This window comes from Accipiter gentilis, chromosome 26, assembly GCF_929443795.1.
Source record: "Accipiter gentilis chromosome 26, bAccGen1.1, whole genome shotgun sequence".
In the NCBI taxonomy this organism is placed as follows: Eukaryota; Metazoa; Chordata; class Aves; order Accipitriformes; family Accipitridae; genus Astur; species Astur gentilis.
Window position 1 is genome coordinate 21,027,323 of NC_064905.1, and position 14,648 is coordinate 21,041,970.

The 14,648-nt window shown below is 45.3% G+C and overlaps 1 protein-coding gene across 7 annotated transcripts in view; it reads right to left on the reverse strand.

The window, feature by feature from the left end:
* Positions 1 to 6,838, reverse strand: part of P4HA2 (prolyl 4-hydroxylase subunit alpha 2) — a 31,037-nt gene extending 24,199 nt beyond the window's left edge. For 6 of the 7 annotated variants that reach the window (XR_007509648.1, XR_007509647.1, XM_049829079.1 and 3 more), the window contains exons 1-2: positions 6,769 to 6,838; positions 5,507 to 5,610 (exon numbers count right to left, since the gene is read on the reverse strand). The gene's annotated coding sequence lies outside the window, so the exon portion shown is untranslated. Of the gene's footprint in view, positions 1 to 5,506; positions 5,611 to 6,713; positions 6,733 to 6,768 lie in introns of those variants that run through there. The other variant, XM_049829080.1, reaches the window with a different exon arrangement.
* Positions 6,839 to 14,648: the final 7,810 nt, after the last annotated feature.

The following is a 14,648-nucleotide window of genomic DNA, read 5'->3' on the forward strand; positions in this document are numbered from 1 at the left end:
TCTGTTTCTCACCCCCCTGCAAACCACATATTCCCAAAATGCTTGTTTAAGTTAGTTCAGAACTAGTACATGGGTAATCTGAGAATTGAGTAAAGCTGAATGAATAGTACCATGCGGAGGTCTGCCAATACTAAAAGCCACAATAAGTGATGTAGCAGAAAGCACAGCAAGGCAAGAGCACTTGGGAAGTACATTAATTTGGATATATTAAGACACAACTGTCCATCTGCATAGTCTGTTGTCATTTCATGGAGTGGTTTTTTGGATGCACTACACAAAGCCTGGCAAAACAATTACAAGGGAATTTTCCAGTTAAAACAACACCATTCTACATTCTCCGCCCTGCACCTCCCCACCATGTTCTCTCATGGCTGAGGATATCTGCCAAGAAGAACACTTACTACAGCTAGCAGCTTGTCTTTATAGCAGATCTTTAACAGCTTTACCATCCCACTCAGATTTACTTGAGTCAATAAACAGAAACCTCAGTAAACAGAGAAATCAGCTCTTGCTTGAACAAGCAGGACACCTGGCTGCAGGGTTTTTAAATTGTTTATACACATTCTTTTCACAGCTGTTACTCAGAAAACCAGCACAAATAGTGAATTACAGGAGGCTGAACATAATGTTATAACCACATTCTTGGACAGCACGAGCATGTGTGCACACACACGTATGCATGCCCACCTCACCATAGCTAAACCATCTGCTAACAAAGAGGGTAAGAGAGGCAGAAGGGACATTAGCAACTCCTACCTCAATAACTGAGACAAATGTTTATAAAGCCAGCGTGTTTTATTCAGAGAACGGAAGAACTTAGTTGCATAGAAATGCCAGATAAGAAGTCTTTGTAACACAAATACTGCCTACATTCTTGGCTTTTTTTCAACAGCATCCTCAAATGACAAAGACATCTTACTGGACAGGTGAATTTAAGATCTCCTTTTATTTAAATGAGAATAGCAACATTCCTCTGCAACAGATGGAGACGGCTTGAGCAGAGCCACTGGGCTCAGTTCAGCCTTGGGCTACAAGAACCCCCCCATGCAGGAACTGAGAGCAGGCAGTTCACACTGTCCTGAGCTAGTGCTGTAAGACAGCCCAGGACGAGAAGCGTACTGCCCTGGCTTGTCAGGCTACCTCAGGTGCCATCAGCACAGGGATCCTGAGGCCATGTGTACGTAGGAGATGAGCACTTACACCACTGCCTTACCTAAAAGGCAGTTCTCACCACAGTGAGAAGCTGTTCCAGCAACACCGATAGAACTGAGCTTCTCTGCATACAGTAACACATATTTAAAGTTTTGCTCCTTTCCTTCCCTGAAATATGCCCAGCCAGCAGAGCTAAAAAGCTAATGAAATGGATATTGTACAAACACTTTACTTCTTTAGAGTGTGAGACCTCAATGAATCATTGCTCCCACTGGAAAGAGTGCTGTCAGACTTCAGAGAGCACTGGCAGAGGGAAAAGAGGTTCTTACAGACAAAATAGACAGGAAGGAATTTTTCTCCACAAGTTAGACTGGATTAATTAAGCTTTCTAAAAATTCTTAATCAAGAAGATATAAAAACATGGACCTGACCTATAAAAGAAAAGCTGTTTGCACATCTACCAGGGTTATCAGTTTCTCACCCACTCTGAATTTCATAACCAGTCATGGGGGATTCAAGCCAGCTCCCACACAAGCCAAAGGGAGGACTTTTTTCAGGTCAGAAGAGGAAAGAAATACTTATTACTCATCCAGTCCCTTTAGGACTCCCACTTCTGATCAAACTGATAGGCTGCGGTCTCCATTGTACACCACAGAACAAGAGCAGGACCCTCACAGAGCCTTCCTTTAGACAGGAGGCAGCACATCTACCCACATATGCTGAAGCTAGAGGCCCTAAAAACATGAACCCCTCTCCCCTCACCCCACCAAAAAGCCTCAACAAGTACCATTCAGTTGGCACAACGGTGTATAGGGGGACTTGATTTGCATTCTGCAGCTTTTTTTACAAATGTAATAGTAGCAGCACACACAATAGTGCAACTTGCATCTTCAATTACCTGTCTCATGGCTGATCATTCACTCCTGATGTCAGTTTTCATTCCCAGATGAGGGTGTGCTCAGAAGAACAAAACAAGTCAGAATAAACCCTTCAATTGCCTGACAGGCTAACTAAAAACAGGGACTGACAAAAGCGAGTCCTTCATCCAGGCTCCAAATTTGCACAGACTTCTCATGCAGAAGAATTAAACTAAGCAGAACCAACCTAAGACCGGTCTGTAAAATTTAAAGAATAAAAGTCATACCCCTTATTGTTGCTTATTATGGCAAATCAGGCCAGTGTTACTCCTGCTGTATTGTGAACTCTAATTTTGATCACATGAACTCTGGAAAAAACCCACAGTATTCTTCCACTCCACCACTTAGACATGACAGCACTCCCTTTCCTATCAGGCTTCTCCAGAAGAGGTATAGAACTGGGGTGTAATTTAGCTGCTCTAAACTGCTGCCAGCAAAGTCACCTCTCTTTCCAAAGACTAGGCACGGGAGGGGGAACATTTCACAGGGTTAATTTCAGCTCCTGTGAACGCATTTCTTTCTAAGTCTATATTTCAGTTCCCAGTACATAAAACGCAGATGACATTACCTCACAGCTAAACCAGGTATAAAATGTAACAGACAGATCAAAAGTGAAAAGAGAGCACTAAGGGTGCAGTACTTCACTGATCCATACGAAATCAGAGTCAAAAACCTGCATACCATCACTGGTCAGCAGACTGCCAACTCACTGCTTCAGAATGTTACCAATACTGAGCTCAGATCACAGCAGAAATCACTGCTCTGTCAGTATCTTAGGTCATCGGACATTCTCTGCTATACATTTCCTTCATGACAAATTTTAATTACTCATATCAGTTCTATTTTTTCTGTTTCTTCCAGGTTTTTGGTTTGGTTTTGGGTTGGGGTTTTTTGGGGGGGTTGTTTTTGTTGGTTTGTGGGGGTTTTTCCAGCCCATGCTGCAATGGTTTCTTCCAAGCAATTAAGGTAGACTACTGTTCCCTAGTTCGGTTCTATTCTTACAGACCCACACTTTGCTACAGGGGAATAAATTTTGTAAGACAAAGTATCACAACTAGATACTGTCAAAATCTGATTAATGTATCATTTTTCTAAACCATCCCAATGCAACAACTTACAGGCTGATGACACAAGTAAGGGTTACAGCCTGTCTCCTCTTCTGTGCTTGCCTATGCTATTAAAGACACCTGAAAAATCACTGCTAAAGCAGCTGCTTCCACATGCATCTAAATTTAAAGTATCATGGTGAAATCTAACAAGCAAATCACTACTTCAAAGTCACCTCAGGCCACAGCTTGGTTCTTGGTCCATATACAGTTGAGGCCCACATGCCAGGCTCTGAAAAACGGTCCATCCTCAAACAGCAATTTGAGGTTGGACTCTTGGATGAGACAGGTCTGTTTGCGACTTCTCCAAATGCCAGTACTTTCCACCCACTGTCTTATTGCTTGCAGACACAGCAAGAAGTACTGAACTGACTGTGCAGCTGGCTTCATCACCTTTCCCCTCCACAAACAATGGAGCTTCAAAAGAAGGCAACAACTTGCTATCAGTATTGATGGCCATAGACAAAGCTAATTATATTTAAGTGGAAAATGGTACAAACAGAAAAACTGCAAGATTGCTTACATACTTATTTAGAGCCAAAAGATGGTCTGAATTGTAAACAGATTTTCAGGATGTTGCCAAGGCAGAGCTTCTCTCAATATCTTTATAAGAAAAGCAGCCATAAAAACCATCCAGCTTGTAGCAGTATTTCAAGTCTTGCAGATTAGTCTGACACGTTAGCCAGAAGATGCCTGGCACATGATGGCACCTATAAAACTATTTAAAAATTATTAAATACTACGGAAACTTATTAATTTTATCCTAAGGAAGCAAACCCTCACCACTGGCTGAAGACTTTGAAAAAAGTAGTTCAGGGCCAAAATTCATTCTCCACATTAACTCAGATACTCCAACGTTCAACCACTCCTCTGATCCAAAGAGCTTTGGATTTAAACGCCTGTCAGTGCCCTACCCAGACTGCACTGTCGTATCTTGAACCTCATGTCAGGTTTCACGACACTGCCGGTGCAACATGCAGTTACCTTGCTACAAATAGCTAGCTCTCAGTCATACACAGGGAGACACAAAAGGCATTGCTCCCTTTCAATATTAGGTGCCTCTTCACCAGCGAGTTCTCTTCTCTCCTCATCATCACATAACTGCTTCCCAGCCCCTTCCTCCAGTACACATTGGATTTACTGCTCAAAGCAGCTTAAGTCAGCATCACTACCTTTCTTGCCAAAGGGTTTAATGTGCATCTGAAAATAATTATAACTGCCTTGCAAATAATACAACACAATTGCCTCGGTTTTTTAAGGCAAGCCAAAAGAAAAGGAGGAAAAGCTGTTCATTTGCACGCATTAACAAGGATACAGCACATTCATGCAAAACTGCATGCATTTCTTCTAATATAGAATGGCTTGTGTTATCCTTCATTATAATAATAACCTTAGAAACGATAATCATCTTGATTAGCTCCCAACAGTTTTTTTTAAAACCATAGCAAAGAATATTTCTTCCGCACTCCAGCAGGCAAGAAAATTCATGCTAGTCTAAGGCACAGCAAATCTGCCTGCATCTTACTCTGCAGCATCTGCAAGCTCATCCCCTATGAAGCGGCCTAGAGTCAAATCCCACACTGTTAGCAAAGACAGCAAGACTGCATGCTCTTTTTCCACTAGAGCTTATTTTTCAGCATCAGAATTTAGAGTGCACTTCACTGTGCAAAGCCTGTAATTTTAGTACATCATGATACTTAACATAACCTTCCATATGCTCATATCGCATTAAAAAAATCTTCCTGTTCAAAAAGAAGGGGTTTTTTTAATATAAAAATGTCTACTGTCAGTGAACTGTTTCTTTCAATTAATATCAGCAATTTAATTAAAATCAGACATTATCTCAGAGGTGCGGGCATTGACTAAGATCACCCTAGAATGTGCCCCCTACCATAGTGCACATTCTCATTTCTCAGACATACAGAAAACCATACACAAAAATCAGAACTAGTCATAGGAAAAATATCTATGTTTACAGCTTGCTTCTTTGGAAGCTTGCCAATATGCACAGCATGGAAATTATAAACAGACTGGATTCCTGACTTAAACCTAGACTGAAAAACTTCTTATACTAAATGGTAAATCATGCTCCCTCTGCTGTTACTGTCTTTGAAATACATAATCATACTCTGGGCTCATACTTCCTGCACTGCTTCCCAGAGTATGATTAGCTACATTAAAAAACTGAATCTCAAGAAATTACGGCATAAGCAAGAAGCAAAATTCTTGTCTGTTAGTGTCATAGCAATGCCAATTTACAACTGTAGAATAACGTTCTGCCTGTAAAATACGAGTGGAAGTTACTGGTTGCTATATATATTTACAACATACCTGCAGGATTATGCCCTAGGTCCTTAATGCCAGAAAGCTGAAGTATTACCCTGGTGAGGATGGCTGTTGTGGCCTTTCAGCTCAGCTTTGCCCTCACAGAGCACCTATAAAATCAAAGGGCAAGAGGTTACGTTACAAAAATGTCTTCTGGGAAAGCCTACCTTCAGTACTTTCTACTGAGGAACAGGGGTGATTACTGGCTAGGAATACCAAACACCACAAAGCCAGACAGCTCCAAACATAGTCTTTATTTACACAGCCTCTTTCCTCCTTGCTTCCAGGTTATAAGGACATTCTTCGGTGCTTGAAATAAAATTATTCCTGTCTGGTCAAAAGCATGTTTTGCATGACTATGCCATAGCAAGCTATGGTGCCCCAGCTGAGCTCTGACAACGCTCTAGACAGTGCCTTTAGCTTTCACACCAGCCTGCCCTCCGCTGTGTTTGCACAACCCTTTTCCACGCAGGCTTCGATTACCGCACCGTACCCCTCGCACACCCGGCCGTCTGCGCTCTCCTGGCTTATCACCCCAGCCCAGCTGCACATCTGCGTGCTTCGACCAAAATAAGGACAAGCATTTTTTTGGAAAACAAATCTCGGGTTAAAACAAAACAAGACAGGAGTAGAACAAGTGGGTTTTGAACACCTTTATGAGGGTTAAGACGCGGTCTGCTGCACCTGGAGCCTACCGCAGGCTGGAAGAGCGCACACAGCGAGCTGATGCAGCTGACACACAGTAATCTTTCTAAGTGGTAATATCAGTCATCTCTAAACCCAGAGGGCAAGGAGAAAGGGGAATCAGCCCTTCCACATTTTTCCTAACGATGACCCCTCCAACGTGCTTACAGAAACCCAGGGATTTTTCCCCGAAAGGTCATTTTCGGCTTTCTCCCCCAGCCAAGCTGCAGTCCCCCGTCAGAAGCCAGCGGGGGGTCGGCAGGACGGACCCCCCGAGGCTGCCATTTGCTCACTCCACCAGTTCAACCCAGTAACGAGGCACCCAACCGCGGGTGTTGCTCGGAGGGAGTTACCCGGGACCAGGGGGCATAGAACGCGTTCTTCGGGGACCAGCCCCGCGTTGAACCGCGGCACTTCAAAGCTGGATCCCCATTTCCAGTCAGCTCCCACCCGCCTGCCCAAAGGCTCACCTCAGCCTAACGACCACCCCGACCCGCCCCCCCCAGCCCTGCCGCCGGGCAGGACTCACCGCTCTCCTCACGCTCCTTCCCAGCAGGCCCGCCCGAGCCCCCCGCCCGGCTCACCCGGCAGCTCGCAGCCCCTCTCGCCGCGCTTCTAGAACCGCCCCGGCCCTTCCAGCCGCGCCGCCGCCCGCCCCCCTTCCTTCCCTCCCTCCCGCCCGGCCGGCCGGCCGGCCCGCCCCCGGCCCCGCTCCTATTGAGCCGCCGCCACGTTAGAAGCCCCGCCCCCAGCCCCGCCCCTCCTGCCGTAATGCCGCCAGTAGCGGCGCACTCCGCCCCGCCCACGATCACCTCAGGGACCCTGAGGCGCGACCGTCGGGCCGGGGGGGGGGTGTTGGTCTGGAAGGCGGGTGTTGGTCGGTTCAAAGAGGGTTCCACGGAGAAATGAAACACCACATGGAAGTTCTGCTTGCTTTCTAAAAAAAAAAAAAACCTGCCTGCCCGGCTCGGAATGCCTTCCCCGCAGGCTCGCTGTTCCTGCGGCGCCAGCACCACCAGCATGGGCTGGGGTGTCCTCATTGGCCGACATCTTGTGAGCGGTTGGCAGGTGGTAGTCTCACGAGGAGAAGGAAAATTACGTTTAAAAGGGAAATAAGATGCTCTCTGTGCTGGAACGTGACTGGAAGGTACGAGCAGGGTGTGGCAGGTTCGGGAAGGAACGGCCGGTCTCCATGTTGGCACAGGCGGCCTGGCCGCCGCCAAGGAGCGGCCCGAGCTCCCGCTGCGGTTCGTGGGGTCACGGCACACCGTCGGGTGAGGACAGACTCAGCGACTGAGGCACGGACAGAGCCGAAAAAAAGCCAGAGAAGGTCGTTTCCCCAGCGCACCAGAACATCTAATTTACTTTCTTTCCCCTACACGAACCAGTATTGACGGCAGCTCAGAGCCACCACCACCACCATTACCAGTTGTAACGATTACCTTAGCCAAAAATAACACCTTTTCAATATTAAAGTCAGAAACTGAATCAGACCATACCAGACACCAAGAACAAGCTACCTCTTGCTTTCCAGATTTACTCCACCATCAGAAGTCCATTCGCTGAACAGAGATCTAGCAAAATGTGACTGAAAAAGCCAGGTTTTGGGAGATGACTCACCATACCAGAATCCATAAAGAAAGTGGAAAATAGGGAACTAAATATCTAACATAAGGGTGCAATTTCACTGATGCTTTTAAGCAACTGCTAATATCGTAAACCATAATAAAAGGGCGCGGCTGTCCTGTCACCAGAACACCCTAACAGAGCTCCATATGTTGGACATACATACACTTTGTACATTACCATTTATTTGGCTGAAGTTAATTTCCATCATATATTTAGAAAAGATTGCATTACTGTCAATGAAAGAAGCAATCTGTAAGTCTGTGATGGCACTAAAGATATTGGTACATTTTAAAGACTGTAAAAACAGCATTAGTCTTCAGAGACGATGTGACTCAGAGCCAGATTTCTTACTCAGTTCTGATGCTTCTTTAACCTATTTTTATTATAGACTTTTTGCTCTTATGTTACAGAGAAATAGGAGTTTTCTTCTCTGTTTTAGTGGAAAGGACTAAAAATGTGTTTGCAGAGGGAACACAAGAACACATGAGTCTGTTCATGTGAATAACCAGCTGTGCAGTCCTTTTGACTGTATATACAGACCATATGATGTAGTATTAGCACAAAGAGCTTTGACTACTTAATATTTCTAAATAATATATTATGTGTTATCCTTATAAAGTACCAGTTTTGCTTTAGCTCTGTTGGCTTTGAAATTCTTTTACATGAAGGTGCTGGGCTTGCAGAGTGGCCCTGGCTGGCACCAGGAGCATGCCTCAGGTTAAAAACAGCTCCTTTGCTTCTGCCCCTGGAATGAGGGTGAGAGATTTCTAGTAGAAGAGACGAAGGAGGAGACACTGCTCACTGAGCCATGGTCCAGGGAGAAGAGGGGGAATGGCTGGAGATGTTTTTTTAACATCTGATTCTACCAGTCCAGGTTGATGTCCCTTCAGTACAACCCCAGCTAGCACCTGGAGAGCTATGACACAGAGATTTGGTTTAAAACCAGGAGAACGAAGCATCCTGTGAGTGTTTCAAGCCCTTACCTTCCTTAAAAGTGGAGTCAAAACCCCTTTGCAAATAGATTGGCTGCCAAATGCACACACAAGTATTTTTGGATGCCCCCTTGTCTCTCAAATTACAAGGCTTTTGTCCGAGACCTTAGCAGAGGAAATGTTAAAACTATCTAAGAGTACTTACATAGCACAGTATAGTATTTCCCATAAAACAATGCATTGAGTCAGAACAGAGGAGGCAGGGATATGTCTGGATAACAGAACTCTGACCTCAGTGTAGCTCAGGTTTCTCCCTGACACCGTAGCTAAAAAGTATGTGTGTAAATAGACCCCATACATGAATAAATTCTAAACTTAGCTGTGTGTCTGTTGCTCTTCCTTTGTTTTTTGTGAATGAAAAAATAATCACACCAGATCCTAGAAGAGCAAGAATGGAAGACAAAAACCAAGGCATGCCAACATCCGATCTGTGCTGTTCAAAGATTCAGCCAAAAGTCTGGCCGGTGTCTTTACATCTACCATAGCTAAAAGATCATGCTACGCTACGGAAGTGGTGTCTGCTGAAGTATCATCTAATTATTAGTCTTCCTTTAGTGTGTGCGCAGGTGGATCTTACATGCTGAGGATTTGGCACACCAAAGGAAATAAAGTTCCGTTGTCAACGACGGGCAGAAGCAGGGGGAGAGGGTACAGGACTCGGAGGAGTCTCCTGTGCTGGCTGCACCTGTGGGCTCAGTGCTGGTGTTAGTCACTGTCTGGTACCCAGCTGACAGCAAAATCACAGAGCTTTTGCTGATAGCACAATTCCTGAGCGTTTGGAAGCCATCCTGAATCAGAACACCTGAGCATTAGAGAAACATGGCCCATCACCAGGAAAAGTGTGACTAAGATGCAAGATTGGCCAAACGTGGGAAAAAGGCTATGTGGCCAGACATAGACATCTCACTATGAACAGACTTGGGTACAATTTCCTCTTCGAATGATGCACTGTGTGCAGCAGCAATGGAAAGCTACACCAGGTTACTGCACATCCACAGTGCAGCACCACAGCCCACACAGCTCACTGCTCCATGAACTCACGCTGCTCCTCCACTTGGCATCTGCTCTCTGGATTGCAAGTAATTTTGTCCAGCAGCCAGCTCAGGCCAAGCTCAGGGCTGCCCTGCACGGGCTAAACAAACCCACAGTGTGTGAAACACTGAGGTGTCAACTATACCAAGTTTTGTCTAGGTGTCAACTGTATCAAGTTTTGTCCTCTGATAAAACTCAGAGACCTTGGCTGCAAACAAACTCCTGGTCTGAACACTTCCTGAGCAGTCAGACCTGTGCCAGGATCTTTCTGGAATGGGGAAAAGGCCCTTTGCACTTAAGACTGGTTTGGGAGCTCAGTCCCGTGACGTCCAGAGCCACACTGATGCTGGTGCACAGCCGAGCTGAGCAGACTGGGGAGGCTGCAGGCAGCAGTCAGTGTTATTCAAGACTGCACCCCTTGAGGACACCAAAGTGCAACCAGGAGAAATTAAAGGATGGGATTTATGTCTTAAATTCTGCTGCAGATAAGCTAGATGAGGGTTAACGTGAGATAAACACACAGCGTGCAGATGGAAAAGGTCTGTCATACAGAGCGGTAGCTCCAGCTGTCTCTGTGCCAGGTTTGGGAAACTAAAGCTGGATTCGCCAGGAGCGTGGGGAAGACAAACCCGGGGAGGAATCCGACGGCTCGTGTTCCTATTTAACGTAATTATGGTACAGTCGAGGCTGGTCTGGCAGCGCTCTGAACCGTGCCCAGCTGCACGTTCACAAGGTCATTTAAACTTCTGCAAATATAGAAATAACTAGTAATTGCCTGACTAGCTTATTTAAAACTAAGTGCACCCATAGAGAATTAGAGATGTCTGACTACAGGGAGGGAAAAAGACATGTATTCTCCCTTTCTTACCTTATTTAAAATGATACTGCCCATATTTTAATTAGATTTTCCAAATTGTCCAGGGATGCCCAAAAGAACCAGGGGATGTAGGGATGCAAATCATAGCCCTTGCTAAGCACTGGAGGGGCTTGCAGGGAGTGAAGCAGCTTTTGTAAATGATGTTCTGATATTCTGCTCCTAAATCTGTCTGTGGGCACTTAAAGACGGACAGCTCTGTGAAAGCACTGCGCAACTGCAGCCCCGATCGTTTACATGCATAGGAGGCACTGTCCAGGCTGAAACATTTTTTAAATCATATCCATGTTTATGCTCTTTAATCAAAGTTTGGCCCCCTCCTCAGCAAATGAGTAAGCTCTTTTGTAAACTTGGCTAGCAGGAATGATGAATCACCCTGTGTTCCCTGTTTGAACTAAGAGGAAAATACGGCAAGTCCTCGGAGTCCAGACAAAGATGCTGATAGCTGCAGCAAAGTTCAGCAGCAGCCCCAGCTGTGGCAGAAAGACACATTCCCATCTCCCTGTGTCACCGCACCCTGGGGTGTAAGCAATGGGGAATGTACCTGGGCAGCTGGCAAGCACACAACTGCTCAGCATCGCCCATCAGACCTCTACCTTCGCTGCATAGCAGTAATTTTCACTAAGTGAAAGAAACAAAGGCTTTGAGGTAAGGCAGCTGGATCACCCCAGCCAAAGCTCAGAAAACAACATGCAAGGGATTTAGCCTTGCAACACATTTAATGTAGAGGTTTGTGGAGGAGAAGCACATTTTGACACAGAACAGAGAAAGTCCAAGAGGGAGTGTGGACAAGGACTCGGGTCATGCCACGCTGCGCTGTGCAAACCTTCCTCCCGGCATGCCCTGGATTTTAGCACAGATTTTGTACAAGACTGAGCGGCCAATGTAAAGCAGGCTCTATGAGTCATTCGTTTGCAGACTCCAGCATAAATCAAATCCAGAAATAGGAAAGGCCAGCCGGTCACATTATTCCTTTTAGGTTTAGGGAAAGATGTAGTTAAGAAATGTGGGTAAAAGACATTACAAAACCATGGAAAAAAAAATCTCAACCTGTATTTTATTTAGGCTACTAATTAGTGGATGAAAAGCCAGACCTTAAAAAAACCACATATTGAACCAGGCCGAAGGCAGATCAGTATGAAATCTTTCTCTCCAGAGAGAGGATAATTTGCAGTCACTGTGCTTTAGGTGGCTATCATCTTCCGGGCATAGCTCCTTCTATGTGTGTGGGTTTTCCACATGGAACTGAGATGTATTTATCCAGAAGAGATTCCACAAATGAGGAAAGGATCACCGCATCTCTTTTTTTGTACTAAAGAGAGCAGCCCAGGCAAACACTGCTAGCAGGCTCTGCTGTTTCACTGCTGACTAGCTCCAGCACTATCAGCTCCATGTCCTTACTCATTCTGCATCAGCCTGTGCTGGCTTGTCACATCCCTTCTTCGCACACAACGTATTTTATAGACACCTTAGAAGGGAAACCCAGCTGATGAAAAATGCTCATGCAGAGGACTCGTTAGCTTCGTGCTGAGATTCTGAAATCTCAGATCTCAGAATTAAAATCCTAGGGAGGATGACAGTGCCCTTCCTAATTTTGATTGATCACAGGTGTAAGTTCCACTCTGACAGAGCAATGTTCACCCACGACCTCCAGGCCTGGCAGCAATGAGCAAGCAAAGGGAACATATCTTTCCTCCACCTGCAGAGCACTTAGTCCTTCCGTTGTGTTTCGTATCATTTGTGGCTCATATGCGGCCTCCCAGGCCAGAAGGTGCTAGGGTCAGTCTTCTTCGCAGAGGTCTCTCCTCTCCCATCAGGAGCTGCTCCTGCAAAGGATCTTTTCTGAATTCCCATTTCAGTGTTGAAACAGGGCAACCCTGGCAGTGTGAGTCCTGATCCTTCCTCTGAGCAGCAACATCTGCACAGCAAAATGCAGCGGTGGAACTGTTAACTTCTGGAGCTCCAGAAATCCTTTCTGGCACATCACTCGATTTTAAAAATATTTGGCTGTCTTGAACAGTAGATCTTTATTCCTTCCCAGGCAGAAGAAGTACAGTGTGTGCACTGTATACTCAGGATAAGTAAACAGTGAATGCCTGAGCATGGACATTCACTTAGAGGTATTAAATAAGGCAGCAAATTCCTTTCACTTCAGCTGCTGGAAGGGGAAAGCACATTTTCTACATATGCCCATGCCCTAATTTCATATGTAAATTCACACTGTGCACTTGCTAGGGTTATTTCAGAGCAAATACATTTCCTTGCTCGGCCTGTGACAGGACACACCAGGCAGTTCATTTCTGGTGTGATCCAGGGGAAGCGCAGGAGTCAGAGGCTGCTCCCATAATGACTGGTTCTACAGTAAAGAGCGTGTGGTGGAAGCACCATTCAGCTCCTCATTTTCTAAGCACATTTGAATACACCAAAGAGCTTAAATCAGGATGGGGTGTGTTCTTCCCTAACATTATAAAATCATCAAGAAAAAGAGAAAGAAAGTAGACAGGCAGAGGATTTAAACTGCAACTGCAAGAAATGTAATTCCGTATCTGTAAAGAGTATACACATTTAACAATTGCTGACATTTGAGCAGATTCGAGGGTTCTTTATAGGCATTTGTATAACTTCTGATATAATTGTGATGATATAACTGTGTGTTTTTATTTCCTAGTCTGCTCTTTGTTATGTATGTCTTTACTTCAGCTCTATTTAGCAATTACTGAGCTGAAGCATTCTAGTTAATGAAGATTTAAGCTCCATGGTTAATCCAGAAAAATAATATGTTTGGAAAACGTCTATTAATACAACTAAGAGCCTAAGTAACAGTATCTTCTGTAAACATAAAAAATGTCCCTTGGCTTTTTTACTTTCTCTAGAGCTGGATACAAATTCAAAAGAAAATGAAATCATATTTTCTCATTTCTAATTGAAGAAACACATTATAATACCATAAAATAAATCTTCATTCACCTTTCCAGTCTGCTGAATCTGGCTTGTATTGCATGTATGGGTGTGACAGTGGAAACTTACCATGTGAAAATAATTTTGGCCCTACAGACAAATCTTCAGCTAGTATAAATTGTAAAACCCTACTAATTTCAGGAGAATTAGTCTTCTTTAATTAGCAAAGTTTCAAGCCCTGAGAGATGAAGCTATTTTTAATTAGCTGTGGATCAGACCCTGCTATTGTGGCCTAACACGCTGTCCCTGTAATGATTTTAAGGAGCCAAAAATTAAATGAATCGCCCTGGGCAAAACTAGTATTTGTGTTAGGTTTTCTTTAAGGACGCAGCTTGTGGCACAGCTTTGCAGCTGCGGTTTTACGCTGCAGCGCACACGCTGCTGATGAGCAAGCAGCAGCGAAGGGCAGCCCAGGGAACACGGCCACGGCTGCCCAGCTCCCGGCAGGGCCTCGCACGCCGGCGTCTGCCCTTTCCACATCGCTTTTAGGGATCATTTTGCTGCAGGAAATTCAAGGACGCTCTTGGGCTATTGGAAAGTTCCCTTAGAGCCATTTGGCTGGGCAAAGCGACTTTTCGTGCCTCGCTGCGGCAGTATTACCTGTTTATTTCACAGGAGCCGTCTCAAGGCAACGCTGTGGTTTCTACCATGAGCTCGGCGTGGTGTTGGCCCCCAGCTGCTGCCCAGGTCTCCGCAGGACCCTTGGGAAATGTCCTCAAAATGTCACTGCTCGCCAAGGGCTCCAGCTGCATTTCCTCCCGTGGAAGAAGGTGTTACAGCTGTTCTCCCCCCAGGCCCCGGCTTCTGGCCAAGGCAGCCTACCAACCCTCTCCCAGAAGGGCAAACCACCTCATTTTTCATGGTGCAGAATTAAATAAGGTTCCTAATACTTTATTAGCTCCTTATTAGTTGTGCCTCACTGAGCTGTATCTCGGTGAAGGCTGGCACTAATCTTCACCCCCGGGGCCACAACCAGCTC